This window comes from Cyanistes caeruleus, chromosome 2 (genome assembly GCF_971803275.1).
Source record: "Cyanistes caeruleus chromosome 2, bCyaCae1.hap1.1, whole genome shotgun sequence".
In the NCBI taxonomy this organism is placed as follows: Eukaryota; Metazoa; Chordata; class Aves; order Passeriformes; family Paridae; genus Cyanistes; species Cyanistes caeruleus.
In genome coordinates this window covers 59,877,135-59,897,469 of record NC_141702.1, presented here as the reverse complement: position 1 = coordinate 59,897,469, position 20,335 = coordinate 59,877,135, and the positions used below count along the sequence as shown (strand labels likewise).

General features: G+C 42.6%; 2 long non-coding RNA genes across 4 annotated transcripts; one reads left to right on the top strand and one right to left on the bottom strand.

The window, feature by feature from the left end:
- Nucleotides 1-1,857: 1,857 nt before the first annotated feature.
- Nucleotides 1,858-10,629, bottom strand: LOC111926731 (uncharacterized). Of its 2 annotated transcripts, none has more exons than XR_015283269.1 (3): nucleotides 10,389-10,629; nucleotides 4,650-4,768; nucleotides 1,858-3,574 (listed from the first exon to the last, which is right to left on the bottom strand). It is a non-coding gene; the product is annotated as an uncharacterized LOC111926731 (long non-coding RNA). The 2 variants fall into 2 exon arrangements; XR_015283270.1 differs by lacking the exon at nucleotides 10,389-10,629 and adding an exon at nucleotides 9,879-10,225.
- Nucleotides 10,305-16,869, top strand: LOC111926730 (uncharacterized). 2 transcript variants are annotated; one of them, XR_015283271.1, is made up of 3 exons: nucleotides 10,305-10,692; nucleotides 13,957-16,445; nucleotides 16,769-16,869. It is a non-coding gene; the product is annotated as an uncharacterized LOC111926730 (long non-coding RNA). The 2 variants fall into 2 exon arrangements; XR_002863144.2 differs by having other exon boundaries at nucleotides 10,602-10,674.
- Nucleotides 16,870-20,335: the final 3,466 nt, after the last annotated feature.

The following is a 20,335-nucleotide window of genomic DNA, read 5'->3' as shown; positions in this document are numbered from 1 at the left end:
TCAAATGCAACTGTCAGCTGCTTTGGCAGAGATCACCTTTGATGATTAAAAGGAGAGGACTACATTACAAGAGGGTTTGAGCACGAAACCACTTGCTGCAATCCACAATTAAACAGGAGAGGCTATTGTTCTGTTTCTGACTGGGAACAGAGTTACAAATTTATTGGAGTTCACAGGCTTGCTGCAGAGCTTGTCTTTTAACAAATTGTAGCCCCATTCTGTATCAGAGCTTCCTACCCCGCTCAAAACCTCGAGTGCATTAAAGAAGCAATTTAGGGTTTATTTGAAGGGGGAAAAATAGAATGTCGAGTTGGGTTTCTTTCTTCCTTCCTCCCACTGGCTTTCTGCTGAGGAGGGAGGGATTTGAATCAGCAGATTCTCAATGGCACTGTCGCCTATCAGAGCTGGTATAGATTCAGTAGAAATGGGTAAGAAGCAAATAATGAAGCACAGACTAACTGACAATTTAAGGGTTTTTTTACACACTGGCCAGCAGCTGATTTGGTGTGAACCATCTGTGAAGCCACGCTGCTTTGTGCTGCCTGTGCCTTTGAGTCAGAACTGGAATGGTACCTCTGAAAAAAGCACTCTGGGTTTTTTACTCTTTTGAATGTGTCAAGGCCATTTTCCACTCCTGATGGGACTCAGTTACCTTGGCCTGCTTTACTTTGACTCTGGCCTCTCATTTTTTTGGCCCGTACTCCATTTTGAATTAAGTAGGGCTTGTGGCTTTTACCTGCCTTGCAAGAGCTGGGTAAATCTGCATGGTGGCAAAAGCAGACCCCCAGCTGCAACCCTCTCTGCCACACATGCTCACAGCCTGTGGTGGTGACAACTGGCACAGGTTATCCCTTATGAGATAGCAGATTAAGTCCCTGAACTCCAAAAAGGCATGGCTGCTTTCAGCAGCCCCTCCGAGTTGTGCACTCCTCCTCTTTCACTGTGGCTTTGCTGACCTTTGAATGAGAAAAACATTAGAAAAGAGCAATTTCATGCCCTCATAAAGAGTTATATGTTACTAGGCAATAATGGAAGCAAAAACCAACCTGACCAACAGTGTCTTTCCTCTGCTTTCTTTAATGGTGCTGCTGCATTTTTAATTTACTTTGAGCTCGTCAGCGGCTGGAAATCCCACCCAGATGATGTGAAGATGGTTCACAGTGCCAGTACAGGCCCTGCTCCTCAGCCCTGCTAACACACAGGGGTGGAGGGAGAAAGTCAGAGAACACCTGTATTTCTTGCAGGTTTCTGCATGCTACTCCTTTGCTCTTATCCTTATAATGATTTATATTTCATTGACTTGTAATTATACCCACTTTTTCTTTTTTTTTTTTCCCTGTTCTATCTCATCTTGGTTTTTCCATACCCATATATGGTCGGTCACCAGCCTCAATTTTTTTTCCACCACAATGAAGCAATAAATCCTGTGGGGCTGGACAGGAAGCCCAGCTTGCCAAGGAGAGACAGGATGAATATCTCCTAGAGACAGCCAGAGGTTTGAGTGTGTATTGTCCATACAGCATATTTCAAGGAGTGCCCAGGGCAAGCCTGGAAAAAGTTTTATGTCTGCAACAGTATCTCTTTATGGAAAAACAGATTTTAAAAAAAGCCCACTGTGTATTTTTTGCTCCTTTTATGTGTGTAGAATTCATGTTATATAGAAGTTGGTTCATCTCAAAATTTCAACTAAGACCTGTTTATAGTTGAAACAACTAAGACCTTTGTTTATAGGCAAAAGATAATTACATAGAAATGTCTTCTTTAGAAAATATGCATTTTCTGTCTCTTCAGCTATATGTGTGCATATTCCTCCAGTTGGAAACGACTTCTGGGATCTTACTGCTCCAAACACCTTCATTAAAAACACTGAGCAAGTTTTATTAATACTTTCTTGGGCTTCCAAGCATGTCTAGGCTCATTCATGTTTATGTTTCACTGCAAACATTGGTGAACTCTCTGATCACATGTTCCACCCAGCTGCTTGCTGCTTTAAAGACAGCAGAGATCCTGAGACACTGGGATATTGTAATGAAACTCAGATGAGCTCAAGAGAATGGTGGTAGATGCCATGCTAATGACACTGTGACTAATCTGCATGTTCTGTATGAAAATACATATTGTGGATCCCTTTTGAAGGAATCCTTTCAGTAAGACTCATGTGGTATTTGTAGTCCAGAAAATCCACTCCAGGTCTTGGAAAAATAGTACCTTGCAATAAGAATATGATGGTGTTCAGACAAAACACTAACTCTGCATGCAATGACATTGCTTTGCATCCTGACACAGTGGTGAAAAATTTCCATATTTGAGAAAGCACTGCTTTCAGATATGAAGAAGAGGATACCATTGTTGCTGCTAATGTAAGTTCAGGGGAAACAGAAGCAGAAGCATTTGTGCCCTATTATAGCTGGCTACATTAATCACTATGTCATTCAAATTAAGCCACTTACTGACATAGGAGCTGGTTTGTAAACACCAGGAAAAGATCTGGGTCTTTGGTCGTCAGTACATGGGCAAATAGAATTCCCAGATATACACAAGTCTGGGAGTACAGCATCACTTAACTGTGCTCTCTTGCTTGCACACATACACAGCCACACTCCTAAAGGGTTTGCCAGTGCAGTCTAGTGTTGAATTATACAGGCTAACGCTACAAGCTAGCTCTATAGGAATTAGCTTGGGGACCAGAATAAGTCTAACGGCAGCAGGATACATTAGTTCGCATGGCTGAGTTAGCTTGTCTGGCAACCACTATGATTAGAAGGCTTCTAGGATTAGATTGCTGGAGCTAAGTAATGCAAGCTACCTTGGGTCTTTCGGTGTGATATGGTGAATTGTGACCCCCTCCTCCCCTAGCCCCCACCCAGCAAAGAGCACTTTGCAGGACGCAGACTATACCTAGTGGCATTCAAGACCTGGATTCTTAACGGAATGAACTGGCCCAGCTTCACCATGGAAGTCAGTGGCAGAGCTACACTGATTTACACTGACAGACTTCTGGCCGAGATGTTTCAGTCTGTCAGTTGTACTTACCATGCTCTGCCAGTCTGAGGGGGCTAGTCATAGTCGTATTCCTTTTAATGATGATTCTGCTGCAGTTGTCTTTTTTTTGCTTGTTGCAGTTAAGGCCAACAGGCACTATTATGGTCTTCTAGCTTGGTCTTGCAATGATTTTAGCTTTAAGGGATAATTTTGAATAGCATTGCAGAAGCAGTAGCAGCTTCCTTACACTGCCAGACGTCAAGGCTCAATCCCTCAGTCTGCTTCCCCCATGTTTCAACCTGCAGAGTGTTATGCTAATTTTGCTTGCAGCTTCAAGTCAGCTGAATTTCCGGCTGGCTTCAACTTAAGCTGTTTTTATTTCAAATAAGGTAAATTACCCGCTTCAGCCCAGGGCTCAGTTTCCAAGCTTCCGTTATGCCGGTTTTCAGGCTTCACTTCCAGCAGCTCTGTATAATCCCTGCAGAAGGCATGTCCTCTGCTCCTCCTGTGCCAGGGACATGCTGCTTTGCTTGGCTGCTCCCAGGGCTGGAATCCTCCTCTTCCTCCTCCCTCTTCTCTCAGGACTTTTGGTCTGAAATCAACAGAAGTTATTTTTAACCTTTATTTAAGACACTTCTGCTAAGAGCAGCTTGCCAGTCCCTAGACCCTCCTCCCTGTTTGTCTCCAGACTTTGCAGAAGCTCCCATTGCAGAAATAGAAAGTGTGCTTGACAGTCATCCCCATTACTGGCTACAATTGTGCAGTACACCTGATGGAGCTGAGAGCTCCCTAGCAGGCCCATGGCTGCCAGCTTGCCTTTCCTGAGGCTTAGAGGGCTTGTGAAAAATTCAGTAGTAACAAGACTGTGATGGTGTGAAGGAAATCCTAATCTGATACTGTAGGAGAAAGTAAAACCAGGAGCATCTGTGGAGGCAAACTTTGGTGGTTTGCCATGGAACCCAACAGTACATCTAGTCAGATTCCTCTAGCCATGGAGCCACCATGCACTTCTTAATATATCAGAGGACAGCCATTTCTGCCATTGTGCCTAAAAATCCTGAGACAGTTTCTCTCTAAAGGGATTACATTCAAATAAACAATCCAGATAAGTGAAGGAAAGCAAAGTACAGAGCGATGGGGTGGCTTCTTGTGGCCACATGGCAGATCAAAGTAATATTGAGACTGAGATATCAGTCTCCCTCACTACACTGATCTCATCAAGTGTCATGGCCCTATGGAGCAGGTTAGTGTATGCTCCTGCTTCAAGAACTTCGGGAAACCAAATATAAATGTAGAAGAAAACTGCATGAGGCATCATATTATAGCATAATAGCATTTCTTTTCTTGTTTTGTAGAGAGCTGACATTTTATGTGTTGTGTGTTGGCATTTCCTGTGATATTGCCACAGGCACAGGACTCAGATGGATTGTTCAGGAGCACATTAAATATTGCTTCATAGATATAACTTTGCACACGAATCTCTTTTATGCATGTGGGATGGATAGGCAAACCATCATCTGAGACAGAGATTGTTAAAATCCAAAAAATATTATTGAGGTGCTCTGCAGAAACTCCCCTCAATAAGGGTAATCCAGCCCACATTTCTCTATGGTTCACTCAAACATATCCTTTTTGGTGATATTTTAATCCCATTTTACAATACTTACATTTGTTTTGGTTCACTCTTCATATGTGCAAACAGTTCATTTAGGAATCCAGGATAATAGCTATAGTGGTGGATTGATCCTGTCCAGCATCCAAGCTCCCACACAGCTGCTTACTCACCCTTTCCCCCCATAGCAGGATGGGGGACATAAGAGGAAAAAAAAAAAGTGAGAAAACTTGTTTTGGTTGGTGAAGGAAAGAGAAAGAGAAAACCACAAGCAGAACAACCAGTCTCCAAGCACTGAACACTTTGGAAGCCAAGAAGTTCCTTGATCTTTCCCTATCCCTGTTTTCATTGCAAAGCATTACACTTTATGGCATGCAGCATCCCTTTAGCCAGTTCAGGTCAGCTTTCATGATTGTGTCCCCTCCCAGCTGCTTGCTTCCCTGTTACCTATTTGCTCCAGGAAGTGGGGACAAAGTGGGAAAAAGCAAAATGTTTGATGCTGTGCAGGCACTTTCAGCAATAGCTTAAACATTCATATGCTATGAACACTGTTTTTAACACAAACCACAGCACCATCAGGATTGCCATGAAGGAAGTTAACTCCATCCCAGCCAGGATAAGCACAGGTAACATTTTAAAGATACTCTGCTTCAGAGAATGTTATAACCATCTCTGAATCAATAGATAGAGGCAACAGGAAACATAGGATTCATAGGCACCTCCAGAGAACAGTCCCTTGGGTATGGGTTTGTCTCCTTTCACTTCCAATGCCAAGCTTTTCATTTCAATACCAAGCTTTCAGATAGGTGAAGTGAATTGAGATGACCCCTATTCTTCAGTGATCAGCCATGAGACTTTCTCCTGTTCTCTCTCTCTCTCTTTTGTTATGCTATACCTATGTGGTTGTTATCTGTCCCACAACAGGTTTCATGTAGCTCATAATTTTACCTTTAAATACAGTAACTTAAGTTAAAAGTTTAAGTCCCTCTTTCTCATATTTCTCCTCAGAACTCGATCCCAGAGGTTAAAAACATATATTTTTCTTTTAGTAGTGTGTATTTTTACTAAGCATGTCTTATGAATACTTCTTTGACCCTGGATCCTACCTTCTCAAATGTAGAGTGCAGCTTCTTTGCCTAATGTTAAAAGTGACCAAAAACCTGAGACTGAGCAAAAATTCTCAACTGTGATAACTGTTACCCCCAAATAAATATTAATTTTTAAGGATCAATTCTTAACAAAGACAGCTGTCAAAGCCCAATAAACCAAATTACAGTGCAATAAAATATATTTCATGACTCTTTAAATATGTGCCAAAGCTTTTATTGTGTAACATGGAAAGAGAGAGATTCTATTCAGCCTTCTTGGTACAAGAGAGATATTCATTAAATTTATCAGATATATATTTTACCAATATAGCCTCTGATTTCTCAGGCCCCAGAGAACCTTAGCACGAAGAACAGAGGCAGAAGAAACACAGCATTATCAGACCTTTTGGCAGCTCCTTTTATTGCTTCTCCTTTGAGCAGGGTGGGCTGAACCTAAATTTGTCTGGTGACTGGCCTGGTGATAGCCAAGGCAAAAACAGGTCATGCCATCTGCTAATATGAAATCACAGGACTGTAGTCTTTTCTTTATTGATTTGTTGGGGTTTTTTTTGTTGTTTTTTTTTTTTTTTTAATTTAAAAAAACCCCTCTTTTTCATAAGTTTTTCAAAAAGACTGATGCTTTCTCAACCACCACTGCATGGTCAGGAGTCAGTTCCCTTGAGCTGACTGTACAGATGCATGATTTATTTGGGGATGTTTAAAAAAATTCAAAACCTGCCCACACACATAAGTAGTTTGTAGTGTTCTTTACAAAGTGTTCTTCTCCTGCGTGTGCTTAATTTCATTCACTATCTCAGTTCTCTTAATTTTTTCATCCTCTGCAATTTTCCATGACACAAACTTTGTCACCTTTGCTCTTCACCATGGCCTTCAAATCATTAATAAATATACCAGGCATGTGTCATATTTTTAATCTTGGGGGTACCCTACATGGAAGTCCTTTCCATGCTGAGATAGACCATTTGTTCCTTCTCTTTGTTTCCATTCCCTCAGCTGTGGGCTTTTTTTCTCCCCCTATCCATGCAGGACTTTACCTCTCACCTTGTGGTTACTAAGTTTCCTTTATAGCCTCTTCTCAGGAACTTTATCAAAAGCCTTTTGAAGGTCTAAATAAAACACAGACACTGGTTGTCCTTTATCCACTGTTTTGTTAACTCTTTTAAAGGTCCTGAAGAGGTTTGAGGTTTCTTCTAAGACAGAGGTCATGCTGGTTTGTCCCTACTGGATCACCCTCATCTACTGCTCCTGCTTTATAAGAATGTCTAATGACTCCCTTGCACCAGGAGTGCTGCTTAAGAACAGAAAGCAGAGGGAGATACTTGTCTGTGGAGACTTTTCCTTACAGTGTTCTAGCTGGTTGGTTTATGCAGCCTTTAAGCCCTGAGGTAAGGAAACAGGAAAACAGATTAATAGACATAGCAATCTCCCCCAAGATACTTCTAGATAAACACAGCCTTGGGCATTTAGAAAGTCGGATTTATTGCACCTTAAAAGAGGTTCCTGAAAACCACGGCTGTTTTATTTTAAAGTATGCAGCCAAAGGCATGCACTTCTTTAATCTTTGCCACTCTTTCCTGATAGACAACCAAAAGCACAGGTCCCAGGGTTTAGAAACAGTTGTGTATAAACTGGAAACAATCTCAGCAAGCCTTTAGAACAATGAAGATCTCTTTGGGGGCACTGAAGTGGATTTGAACTAAAGCCAAAACACATTTCCAGTGCGCAAGCTGTACAGAAACAGACACAAATGCACAATTGATATTGGTAGGGTAATATAATTGCCAACATTTTCCTGGAAAAATGAGAATGCAGACAGTGATGTTTGAAGGTAGGTGGTTTTTTATGCTCAAAACAGCACTGAAGAGCAAACCCAGGCCTCAGTGTTTGGCTGGCGCTGGAAGTCTGGGATCCCAGCTGTGACCCTTGTTGCCTGCAAAATGGCATTACCAGTGCACTCACTTCTCATCACTGGTTGAATGTACCCCAAGATCTCAACATCTACTTGCACTGTACTGTTGATACTGGGTGGGTTGCATATGCCCAGCTCAGTTGCATACACCCAGCTCAGTTTAAGTATTTACTTTTGGGGACCATTGGAATTTTTCATTCATTTCAGCTGAGCTACAAGTCTTTGAAAAGATGGCTTTTCCAGTCAGCATTCATATCTTCCTTTACCTACATAAAGGCAGGAACATGTATTTGTTGATTTGCTTTTGACATGCGAAGGAAAGGCTCATAGTCTGAGTTACTCTAATTTTGTCATTTTTTTCCCTCTGTGTGATCCCATTCCCTCCCTTCCCTCAGTTCCCAACAAACAGGTAAGTACTGTAATCGGAAATGCTCTGACTCCTCAAAAGTCTCCCTCCTCTTAGAGTTTGAGGTCTATAGCATTTTTTTAGCAAGATAAAGATAATAAGCACCCACCACCATGGGCTTATGCAAGAAGGGACTAATTTATACCAATAAATAAATAATTATTCCATGCCAGCTTTATAATTTACTAATGAAACTCTGCAGATTCTTTTACAGATCCTCTGACTTTTGTTGCTCCTTTTTGACCATGAGCATCTGTGAATTTTGGGTGCTCCCTTCCCCTTAAGGGTGGGACACCACAAAAGGTATTTTTTTTACTTGCTAAATGTAATTTTTGTTACTTGTGAAAAGAAGGATTAAGCTCAGGCCTCTGATGCTAAGCTGATCTGGATTTTAAAAAAATATTCCAATATCAATGAGGTTGATCTCAGTTCTGAAAGGAACTGCTGGTCCCTCTGCAGATGCTGAAGGCTGCTAGAAAACTATAAACCCAGCACTGCTCATAGTCATAACTGCTAAAATGAGTACTGTAGTTCTGGGACTAGAACATGGGTGTTATAAGATTATCTTTTTTTCAAACTGATTCCTGCCTCAGACACAACCACCTGCGCATGTAAAGGACACCCACACGTGCAGAAGAAACCTACTGATAATGTGTGCTAGGGATTGGGGCTAGCACTTAATAATATCTTTTGTCTTCCCTTACAGTGTGTCTTCACAAGCCTCCCTGGATACTCCTTGTCCCCAGCATTTGGATTTGGCTTTTTCTGCACTGCCTGAAGCACGGTTTGCTCACGCTTAGGTGATTTACTAAAGGCTGCATAACCACTTGGAAATATGCAAGGCTGTTTTTGGCAGTGCTGGTGTAGATATTTCAGTGCCCAGCCTCAGATTGATAGTGTTGTGCAGGGAAGAGAAGGCAGCTCTGGAAAACATTTGAGTTCAAAAGGAAGAAGAATCTCTGTAATCACTCAGGCTCTCAGGAAACCCAAGACTCAGTGGGACAGTTTCCTCACAGTTGGGACTGTCCCAGAAAATCAGTGGCATTTGAAAGCAAGATCACAGCCAAGGAAAGCGCAGCAGTGATGGAGAGGGCCCCAGCCAGTGAGTGAAATGGCTACTGCCTCTGCCACAGCCAACAACTGGCAGGGAGACTTGGGGTTCAGTATTCCAGAAAGAACAGCATATTTAGCAATGTCACCTTTTCTTTTTGAAATATCTGTGAGGGTTTGGATCATATAATCAGCTTTTAAAATGAGTGTGGCGCAAGGAACTATTTGAAGTCTCCTCAGATTAAATTCAGGGCCTGATCTGGCAATTTCTTGCTTTCTTTCTTCTCCTTCTCCACCTCTCTAAATATACATATCCTGACTGACTCCTATGAGATTAATTTAAACAGAGCAACTGCTGGATTAGACCTTAATCCCTTTTCCATCCCTTTAAATCATCCTGAACGGCGAGGGATTGCCGTGTGTTCCAGCGCTGGCCTAAGATTCATTTTATTCTGGCATCTTGTTGTTTTGCATCTGTTTTCTGTCTTTTATTTATTTTTTTTTTTTTTGGCAAATTCTGTGTCTTCAGTTGTATTTGTAACTTGCAATCGTACCAATATGGTCTGGCAATGGCATTTGTCTTGAGGGTACTACTTTTCCCCAGTCTTGCTCTGCAGCAGCCAGTTGATTCTTATGAAACATCCCTCTCCCATCCGCCTGCCTCTGCTCGGCAGCTTCACGGGGTGTGAACTTTGAAAGGCTCAGCTCAGATTATCCACATTTAAAACCGCTTCTTTTCCAGCAGAACCCCCTCCCCCCAACCAGCCACTAGCTGCCCAAATAGCGGAGGGTGGGCTACTACACAGAAACCTCTTTGATACTGGAGTTTCGGCTAGGGAAGCGGCCGTCACCTCCCAGTCCTCAATCTGGGAATCAAGTTCAACGGGAAGCACCTCCCCGCACAGCCTGAGCTGCGGCGGCGGGACGGGCACAACGCGGCGACACTCGGCCCCTCAGAGCAGGCAGCCCGGCTCCGTGCAGCCCCGCTCCGTGCAGCCCGGCTCCGCGCAGCCCGGCTCCGCGCAGCCCCGCTCCGGCCCCTGAGCACTGCGCAGGGGCGGATCCCCGCACGAGGGAGGCGGCGGGCGGTGCGGAGCCCCGGTGCCCACAGGGCCGCGCTGCCCGGGGAGCGGCCGGGGCAGGGCGGCGGCGGGGCCGGGCCCGCCCGCCCGAACGCGGGGTCGTGACGCCCTCTGGTGGGGGCGGCGCGGTGCGGCCGGGCGGGGAGCGGGGCCCAGCCCGGAGCCCGGGGCGCGGGCGCTGCCGGAGGCGCCTGTGCCCGTGCGGGGCGGGCAGAGACTGGGGCTGACGCGGGCTCACCTGTGGGTGCCGGTAGGGACGAGCGAACGCCGCCGCCTCCCAGCCCAGAGAGCCACCTCGTGTTTCAGCCCTGCGGATAATCCAGTGCCCCGTCGCTCTCGGCCCCCACAGCCTCTTGAGGTCCCTTGTGTGGGGAGTGGCGACTGGTGTAATTTTAAGAGGAAACGACTTGGCCGTCCCTGTTGGGATGTAAAGCAGCCCGTGGCAGCACTCAGTGAGAGTCCAAGCCCCAGCAGGGGAGCCAGAGTGGACTGATCGCTCCAGGAACATCAGGAACACGATACAGGTGCATCAGGCACTAGAGGTATAATCACTGCCTCTGGAGGGTCTGCCCTGGCCTTCTTACACTGCCAGGCTGGAGTGCCATGTGGCAGAGGAGAGGATATAATCATAGACTCGTTTAGGTTGGAAAGGGCCTTTTAGTCCAACAATTAATCATAAAGTTCAACAATTAATGCAGCACTGCAAAGTCCACCACTAGATCATGTCCCCAGGTTCCACATCTTCATGTTTTTACAATTCTTCCGGGATGGGAAACCCACTAGCTCCCTGGGCAGCCTGTTCCAGTGCTTGACAATCCTTTAAGTGAAGAATATTTTTCCTAATATCCAATCTAAAACTAGTAATAAATCTAATAATAAACCTAAAAATAAATCGGATAGGTGCCACCAAAAGCCTGGTAGCAGCAGCTTAGTGAGAGTGTATGCCTTAATTTTCTCTCTTCTTATCACACTCGCCCTGCCTGGCTTTGGTGTGCTTTTCTTTTGCTGCATCCTGCTTTTGTTTAGTTGCGTCCTCCTGAAGATTCCTGCCTGTTAAAAACTGAAAGATTTGAAATGATGGTTGAACCAGCTGAGAATTGTAGCTGGTACGGATGTGGTTCTTGTGACTTACTGAGCTAGGTTTGCTCATTCTTAGACACTGTTTTGCATCAACTAGATCAGGAGGAAACACCTATGTGTCGATGTTTGGGATAACTATAATGGACTTATTTTTGGGGGCCCCAGAAAACAGCAATGCGTTGGCCCTTCCAGCCGCATGGAAGAGATATTTGTGGATTTCAGAGCTGAAAGCCTTTCTAGCAACAAGCTCCTGAAGTAGGGAGGGTGCTCTTTGCTATCTGGCATCAAACATGTTTTGAAAGTGTTGTTTGCTCATTGTCATTGGTGCCAGCCCAGATCTCTGTTTGCCAGTGCTGGTGGCTTGGCATCACTGATCTAGAGTGAGATCAAACAAGGGGGAATATGGAGCCAGAGCCTCAGTTTATTTACCCTAGTGTGAGTGAATGGAGAAATGCCAGTGTTAAATGTAGGTAAGCAAATACATAATCTGTCACTTAGACTCATTTTGACACTTGGTAAGAATAACTTACAAAGCATCCTGTTGGACTACAGTAAAAAAGCAAAGACTGTGTGTATCTACTTTATCCATACGCTTCTTACTAAGGGAGAGGTTTGTAACCCAATCCATTAGCAAAATGAAACATGAATGTTGCCTAGCTCCATATACCTGTCACCCCATATAACTTGCATCTCTATAATTTCCCTTCTGTGGAATGTGTTTATTCCTTCAGCAGGAAGAATAACAACTAGTATATGAAATACTTTAATTCGCTTAAATTGCTTATAAGTGTCAAGTAGAGATTGAACATAACCAAATACCATCTCAAAATACATTTTAATACACCAGCTGAACTATTGAACAATATAGAATAGTCGAAGTCTATACATGTATTTTCAATATTCTTTTATTATATATAAGATGTTTTTGGTTGTTACATGCTGACAGGATTCTTAGTAGCTTGACACAACTGATTTATTTTTTTCCTGGGGAACATTTGTAGGGGGTAAAGGAGCAACTCAGTCCATCAGGGAAGTTGGGAGCACTGATCTTTTGCTCCTGATGAGTGTGGTCAAGGTATACTATATTTCACCATTTCCAATTTGTATGTGTAGAAGTAGTAGAATTAGTTTTAGCTTGTATCTGTGAATCACTCTTTTAGTGTGAATTTGAAGGTATGTCCTGTAAACTCTGCTGCAGGCACCTGACAACTGTGTTTTCAAATTGGGAAACATTTAACCCTCAGATAATGCTGTGTTTAAATTATTTAAGTAGTTTGTTTGATTATTCATGTTTTTTCTGCTGAGTTTCACAAATAGATTTTTGAATGAATTTACTACCAGCTATTGAAACAGTAGCATTTAAGTAAATTTAAGTAAATTAAGTAAATATCACACAGTATTTTTGCAAGGCTATTTTCTGTGTCTAAATATTGAAGCAGAGACTTGATTCAAAATGTCTCATTTAGCTAATCAAGGAAAAGAAATATCTGCTCTCTGTCTGGTATTCTGAGTTTTAGCATTCTTTTGATTAGTCTTGCAATGAATTACTGTGGACAACAAATAACTCAGACAATAATTTCAAATGAGTAACTGAGAAACAACAATGTCTGCAGATAAAAAAAAGACTTTTTAATTGAGCAAGTTATTCACTGTGAACTATCCACTCAGCCATTACCGTGCACTTACTCTTCTTCATGTGGGGCTTTGGAAAACATTAGCACCTTGCTCCTGTCCCTGCAGGATAGATATGGCTTATTGCATGTCAGACCAGTGGTTAGGTAAGACATCCACAGTGAATGGTTTCCAGGATTTTCCTTCTAGGCCAACAGTTTTTAAACACCTTTCAAAGTGCTGTGAAAGTGGTTCAATTTTTCATTGGCCTCTGAATAATAAGTTGCAGGAACCCTGTGATTCACAGTGTCTTCCTCAGTTCTTCTGAAGGTAAAGTCCAGGGTTGGAAGGCAGTTTCTTTTTGGATTTCCTTCATGGTTGAAATTTGTTAACAAGAACTTGATTACTGCAGTGGAAGTAACTTAGGAAGTAATGGCTACTTCTGGCTATTTACTGAAGCAATCAATTGCACTAATAGTGTAGCAGCAATCCCCTGCTGCTGCTTTAGGTGTTCTTCCAATTTCAATAGCATTTCTCCCCTGCAGAGTGAAGGATCTTGCAACAAAAGGCATTGCATGCTCCAGGCATTTTGTCAGGCTGTGGTTGGGTGACAACAGCTTTGTTACACCTCAAACAGACTCTATGGGAGATCTACAACCTTCCTCAACTTCAAAGCTGAATGGTAGCTACCTGCACATGTCCCTGACTCTTTGCTTGGTCTGGGATGCTCTCTTTGTGTATATCAGGAACATGTTGAATGCTATTGAGTGAGGTTGTGGCAAGTGTCTTTGTTGAAGGTAAAAAATTACACTTACATTTTTGAGAGTGTGATCAGACCACAGTCAGAAACAGGAATATATTTTTATGAGAAGTGTGTGAGTATGAAGCAAAAAGCTTACTTCATACTTCTTGCTGTGGTACAGTGGCTGTAGGCAATAGTAGTTGGTTCAAATGAAGGGCAAAGTGATGATAATCAAGATGACTTTTTATTTTAAAGCGTGTCTTTCAGTTGGGTAATCCTATGCACTATTTTTTTCAATTGTGTTTAATTTTCTCCTTTATATTCTGCAGAGATTGTGTAGAACAAATTGTTACATTTCTTTCTCACCTTTCAGGTGCTGCCAAAGGCAAATTACCTTCATCCCAGCATTTTTACATGGTGAGCTTTGTCTGGAATTGAAGAAAAGAAAAAACTGAAATGAACAGCTCACTGTGACCATGCAGCTTGAGTCACTTGAACCATGTCAGATGGGAAACTATTCTTAGTGGTCTTTCTGTGCAGTTGGCTTATCTTCCAAGGAGAAAAGAAACCATTTTTTTTGGGTGGGCGCTTCACCTTTCACCAGAAGATTTGCTTGACCTCTTTTGCTGCTCTAATGCACTTGTTCTCTCATGTTTTTCATGTTATCTGTGCCAATAAAAGTGCTGGATTTCACAGAATGAAGACAGGCAAACAAGGTAATCACTGAGGCCTTTATCAGTCAGTTCCTCAAAATTAAACTGAGCAACATTTATCTAGGAAAACATAGCATTGCTCTGCCTGGCGAATTTCCATTACTCTTGCATAATGTGGATACATTTGGCATAGACATACCATGAGGTTCAAGTCTCGGGAAAGGATGCCAAGTAGTCACATCTGCTGGCTTGGGTGCCAGAGCAAACACTCCGCGTTGCCTGAGTCAGGGCTTATGCTTCTTTTGGAGTTCAGAAGAATAGTGGAGGGAAAATTGTCTGTGTAAAGGAATTTCAGCTGAATGTTTATATAGCTCTCAGATTTCTTTGTGCTGCTCTGAGGTCTCAGCACTGATTATCACCTAGATAACTGCTCCCCCAACACCAAGATGGCTCTTTCAAGATCAGTGAGACAATATGCTCGGAAAGCACTAGGCTGATAATTTAATGTGACTTTTATGACACAAAGATGTGGAATTCTGTGTTGTATTACTTGCAAGATCCCACCTATTTGTAAGTCATGGTGCATGCAAGTGATTGCTCTGAAATCCAAAGAAGCTAAATTTCCTCATAGTTCCAAGAACACTGCTGCAGTGGGAGGAAATGCTGGTAGTTTTCTCTCATTCACAATTGCCTGGTTAAGCTCATGTACAGTCATATCACAAGCAAAACTACTTTTTTATTTTTTAATTCTTCCTAGGGAGCAAGAATTGGACACAACCAATCATTTGTTAACTAAATTCCCCATTTGATTTCATAACTCCTGAGAAACGGCTTAAATGGCTTGCCTTACAGATAGTGGGGACTCACATATGTCCTGACTATTGTTGAATGCAAAAGTGTAATTACACAGTTCAGTATGATAAACTTGGTGCAAACAGCTGACATTGAGAAATCAGCTGTTTTCTTTGCCAGTGGAAGTAAAAGATATACAGTGAGAGGGTTTAAAAAAGTCAGTATAGAACTTATACATCTCCTATGCCAACAGCAACAACAAAAAAGCGTGCAGGTGTATGGCTGGAGGAAAGGTAAGGCTGGAGAAGTTGTCACAGTTCAAAACTAAGTATAGAAGATTCCCACAACTATCTCAAGGTATGTGTATCTGAGATTAATTGCTCAGATCTGTTGCACTCCTGTAGGCCTTCTGAAAACTGAACCAGCTGTAGGAGAATTACCAGGTAGATACTACCCAGCATCACTTCACTATAGCAGGGCTGCCTTAAGATGATAATTTTACAAGAATGAAATAGAGCATGCACCACATCACAAGCAGCAGCATCATGTAGATTTTGAGGGGAAGAGTCAAGGAACATTTGAGATGTTTTCCCTTAGGAGGACTTCCCTAGAACATTTTGTGGATCATAAGCTGCAGTTTTACTTCTTCAGACCTACTTCTGCAACATTTCCTTTATCAGTTAAAGGCACAGATGTTCATGAAGCTTAAATTTCAGAATGACAGGCACACATTTTTCTTAAACAGCCTGAAATAGGTATGTCCAAGTGTTTCTGGCAAAAATGGCTGATAGCCTTGGAACTGGAAATGAACCATGCCCCCTGAGTCAGACATATCCAGCAACTTCTGTGAGAGCTGGATTTAACACTTGGAAAGAACATTTTGGCAGTGACACATGGGGTTTGTGTCTCATACAAAAATAATTAATTTATTCAGATATTTGATGGTAGACTTTACTAGAAGCAAGCATAGATTCCATCCATGTGATACTTCATTTGCTGCAAGCAATTTACGCAGATGTTATTCTTCACCTCAAAAGGGAAGTTCAGCCAGTGTCTTCTGTGGGATATACTTTGTTGTAACTCTTTTCAGCAGGGATCAGCACAGATCTGTGATAAAGAGAGGCATTTGACTGTTTAATTCAGGTTTTGTCTGAACTAGAGGAGATGACAGACATGGTCAATGTTTAGAGGCAGATGCAGCTCAGTCTTGGTGGGTGGGTAGAGGAACAATGCAAGTCCTATTTGTCCCACAGACAAGTAAGCTTGTCTGTGCTGGGTGCTTTAAGCAGAATTAATGGAAGGGGCTATGTTACTTTTCTGAATCCCTGTACTTATTTATTTCTCAGTAAGCAGATCTGTGGATGTTGTCAGGAGTTTACTCTCCTTGGCTGACTTCTTCCAAATGTGATCTGGATCTGTGAGGAGACCTTCCCTTTGCCCCCCGAAGTAAATCCACGCTAGCTCTGTCGAATGGAGGGGTCAGAGAGGCTCCTCGAGACCGAGAAAAGACCAAAAGGGTGCTGCTTCTCCCTCCGGGGGATCAGAAGATGTTTATTCTGGCTAGCTGCCAGAGAGAGAAGAGGCCGGGTTACTCTTTCCCGGACTCTTTCAAACCTCGGGAGAGGGGCGGGGGGATATATAGCACCAACCAATGGGGTAACGTTTCAGGGATAAGGGAGGGGAGGGGAAAAACACGTCACAGAGAAACACAGTAACTCCCAGAAATATGCACTACCACAGATCTGAAGCATTCAGCTTCCTCCTGAAATTAAATACATGCTTTTTAATACTGAAACCTGAATAAGCTGTTTAAATAGAAGTTTGTATATTAGTTCTCAGTAGGCAAGTTAAGTTTGCAATGAGCTCAGACCAGGCTGCTCAGGGCTTTTTCTGGTTGGACCTTGAAAACTTCAAAGCATGGAGACTGCACAGCCTCTTCACTTTCATGGAGAAAGGACACTTTCCATAGTTCAGTTTGCTACCATCAAAGGTAGAAGCTCCACACACCTTCAGCCAGGCTACATCCTCTTTCTGACAAATGTAGAGTTTCCTCTTCATTACTGAGATTGTAGTTTTTCAAGATGCTTTGTCACAGGAAACAGATCCAGTAAAGCCAAGTAGAAGTTCTAAGAGAATTGTGAGCAGTTTTAGCATCAAAATCCTAAATACTAAAACTGTACCACTGAATTGTGCCACCATACCTGTGGACAGGTGAACCTAGCAATCCAGCTCCTTGTGTCATGATTTTAAAAGTCTCTAGATGTTAGCATGAGGTATTGTGGACTGTGTTTAGAAACTTGGAGTTTTCTGCTCATTCCAAAAATGTTCCACCTTGCTCATGTCCTGCAGAAACGGTGCAAATTCCCATACTTGCAAATGATCTTTAAAATCAAAATTTTGTTTTAATCCAGCAGCAATGATGGTACATTTGTATTTACTATGTTTTGTTAGGATTTAGGTTATTTCACATATCCAGAATTGCTACAAGTGGTCTACCAGACACAAGCCCCTTGCGGCAGGACTATTTTATGACATGGATAGTTGTAGAGAAAGGGCAAACACAATCCACCTGCAAAGCTCCATTCTAAAAATAATCTTGCAATAAGTTACATTATAAAAGAGTAGCCCTTAAAGCAAAAGCCCCCACATGGACAGTTCCTCAATTATTTCTCTGCCACCAGCTTCCTGAGTATGAAATGCCATCATGACTGACCACAGGGAAGTGATTTATAACTAAAATGAACCCTGCAATGACTAAAGGTCTACATGAGACTGGAGAGTTTATTTGCTGAATTACTATGCAAATTTAACAATTAAATCTTCTTTCAGCTCCTAAGGGAATAAGGGGGATTACTAAAGAGAAGGAATTTGACATGGTTTTAAAAAAAAGAGTTGGAATTGGAAGGATTCTCTGCAGTTGATCAGTTCTGCCTTGCACAGTAGGTATCACAGCAGTTAGTAGGAGTTACTACAGAGATTTCCAGGAAGATTTGTACAAAGCAGAGAAAGTACAATGAGGAAATATAAAATCTCCACTGCGTAAGTCAACTTTTATTTGTTTGTCTGTTTGCAAAACTGAACTATGAATTTATCTTTAAGACCTCAAGTGAACTCCACATTTCTTGCTTCTATATTCAACCAACTCAAAACAACCAGATAACTTCAGAAAAGAGAGAAAAAAAAATAAGTCAACCAAGAAACAACAACTCTCTTTGGTTTGACTGATCTGAGCCTTTCTAAACTTTATTTATTTATTTATTTATTTATTTATTTATTTATTTACATTATCCCCTTTTCTAAGCTTGGTAGTTTGAACAAGAGACTTCTGTTTTGACAGCCTGTCTCCTGGGTTCCCCACTGAAAAGGCCAAAGCTCCCAGCGAAGCAGCAGTAGCTGCCTTTAAACAGGAGCTGAGCGCTTCTTGTTTTCCTGTGCTGCATGCAAATGGAGAGGCTCAGTGTTACCCAGCTCGGCCGAGCTTCCCCCTGATGTGCCTTCTGCAAGGCAATGGCCACTACAAGTGATCATCCGGCGTGTCTGTGAGCGTGTTAATGTCCCTGACCCCGGTGCACTGCTCGCCCGCTGCGGCAGGGGACTCATCTGCACAAACAGCGTCTGCAGAGCCCGCAGCCTCCCGGCTGTACGTGACAGGGAGCTCTGCTTTATGCTCTGCCTGTTCAGCAGAGCTCAGTGAAGGGCAGCTGCCCCTTCCATGCTCGTAAGTAACACTTCCATGACAACACCTTCGGCTCATTAGTTTTGTTTGTTTCTTGCTAGAATGGCAGTATATTTTCCAGGGTTTTTTAAAGTGTGCTAAAGAATGGGCCATCATATCTGTTACTAAGCTACCCACGGGGTAATTCAGGAAAAGGCTGAAGGCTTTATAAACAGAGGAGAGATGATCACACGGCAGAAACTATATTTACTCCTTCAGCCCCCACCTCACCACCTGATCCTCTGCTGCAGTGCCAGTACCAGAGCCCGATACATACATTTGTAGTCACACGTGCATGAAAATGTGTTTAATAAAGTGAGAAACTCAAACCCCCAAATTGTCAGAATCTAAAGCTAAGGTAGTCATGATGCTGCCCTCTTCTACCTTGCTGTTTGTTCATTTCTCTGATGGAGGAAAAAGTGACGCTGCCTTCCCTCTGCCAAAGGGAAACCAAGTACCCAAGTAGCTCCAGAAAGGCCAGAGAGGGTTGGACTAATAAGGGATAGGGAAGCAGTGGGTTATCTGGGTGTTTGTGAAAGTAGATGTTTGAGTTGACGTGTAGTAGTTTTCTTGGGGCCACACAGCAGCTCTGGGCTGACAAGCCACAGGCCATGATTCACACCTCAATTTTGACCTGGCTGTGCCCCCCCCAGTCAGGGATTTGAAGCTGTAAAATCTTTGCCAGTATGAGATTTCAGTGCCATAGCTTGGGAAAAACTTAGTTGGCACCATGAAACATGCCCTAAATTGACACCCTAGACATGAAAAGAAGACAGAAACAGAAACGTGTGAAATCTCAATTTAATCATGTAAAATCCTTTGCTCATTGCCCCCTCATCCCCCCCCAAAAAAGTAATCTTATCATTATATATGGAAGTTTACTTTCCTCCCTAAACCTCACATAATCTGGTTAAATCTGTAAGTCTAAGCAACGATTTTTGCTGAATTTCACAGCACAAATATTTCAAAGTGCTTCTGTGCAGAAGGTCATGCATGTGCAGTGGATATTCCAATATTTTTTGTTCTTTTCTGCTAAATCTGAATGGCCCCTTTTTGATCCTGCTAGAAAGACTACACCCTAACTGGAGCATGTGGGCACAGATGAAGAACAGCAACACAATTGTTTTTCTTTTTTCTGCACACACCTACCCACAATGACTACAGCCAATTCTCATTGCTGCTATGAGCTGTGCACATGAGCAGATACAGCAGGCCAGGGATAAGGATTCATACAGCAGAAAATAAAGTAGGATTAGTGCAGGGGTGAAGGAGAGAGGCAGCAGTGTACCTCAGCTAGCCCTCAGTTAAAAGAGAGAGGAAAGGGTGCACAATATGCTGCTCCCTTGAAAGATATTGAGCAGAAAGGGGAGAGCTTTTCTTGACCACTGGTTAAAAAAAACAAAACACAAAGAAGAGAAAATGTCACCTTCAGGGAGGAGGTGGTTCTGTAAGTGCTGATTCAGGTGTTGTCTGAACCAAGGCAGAGAGATATTGAAATAAAAAGGCTTCTGTTTACTTTAAAAAATTGCTGTGCAATGATTATCTACTTGGGTCTCTGCCACTTTCTTCCCAGCAGTTTCTGCCTCCTATAA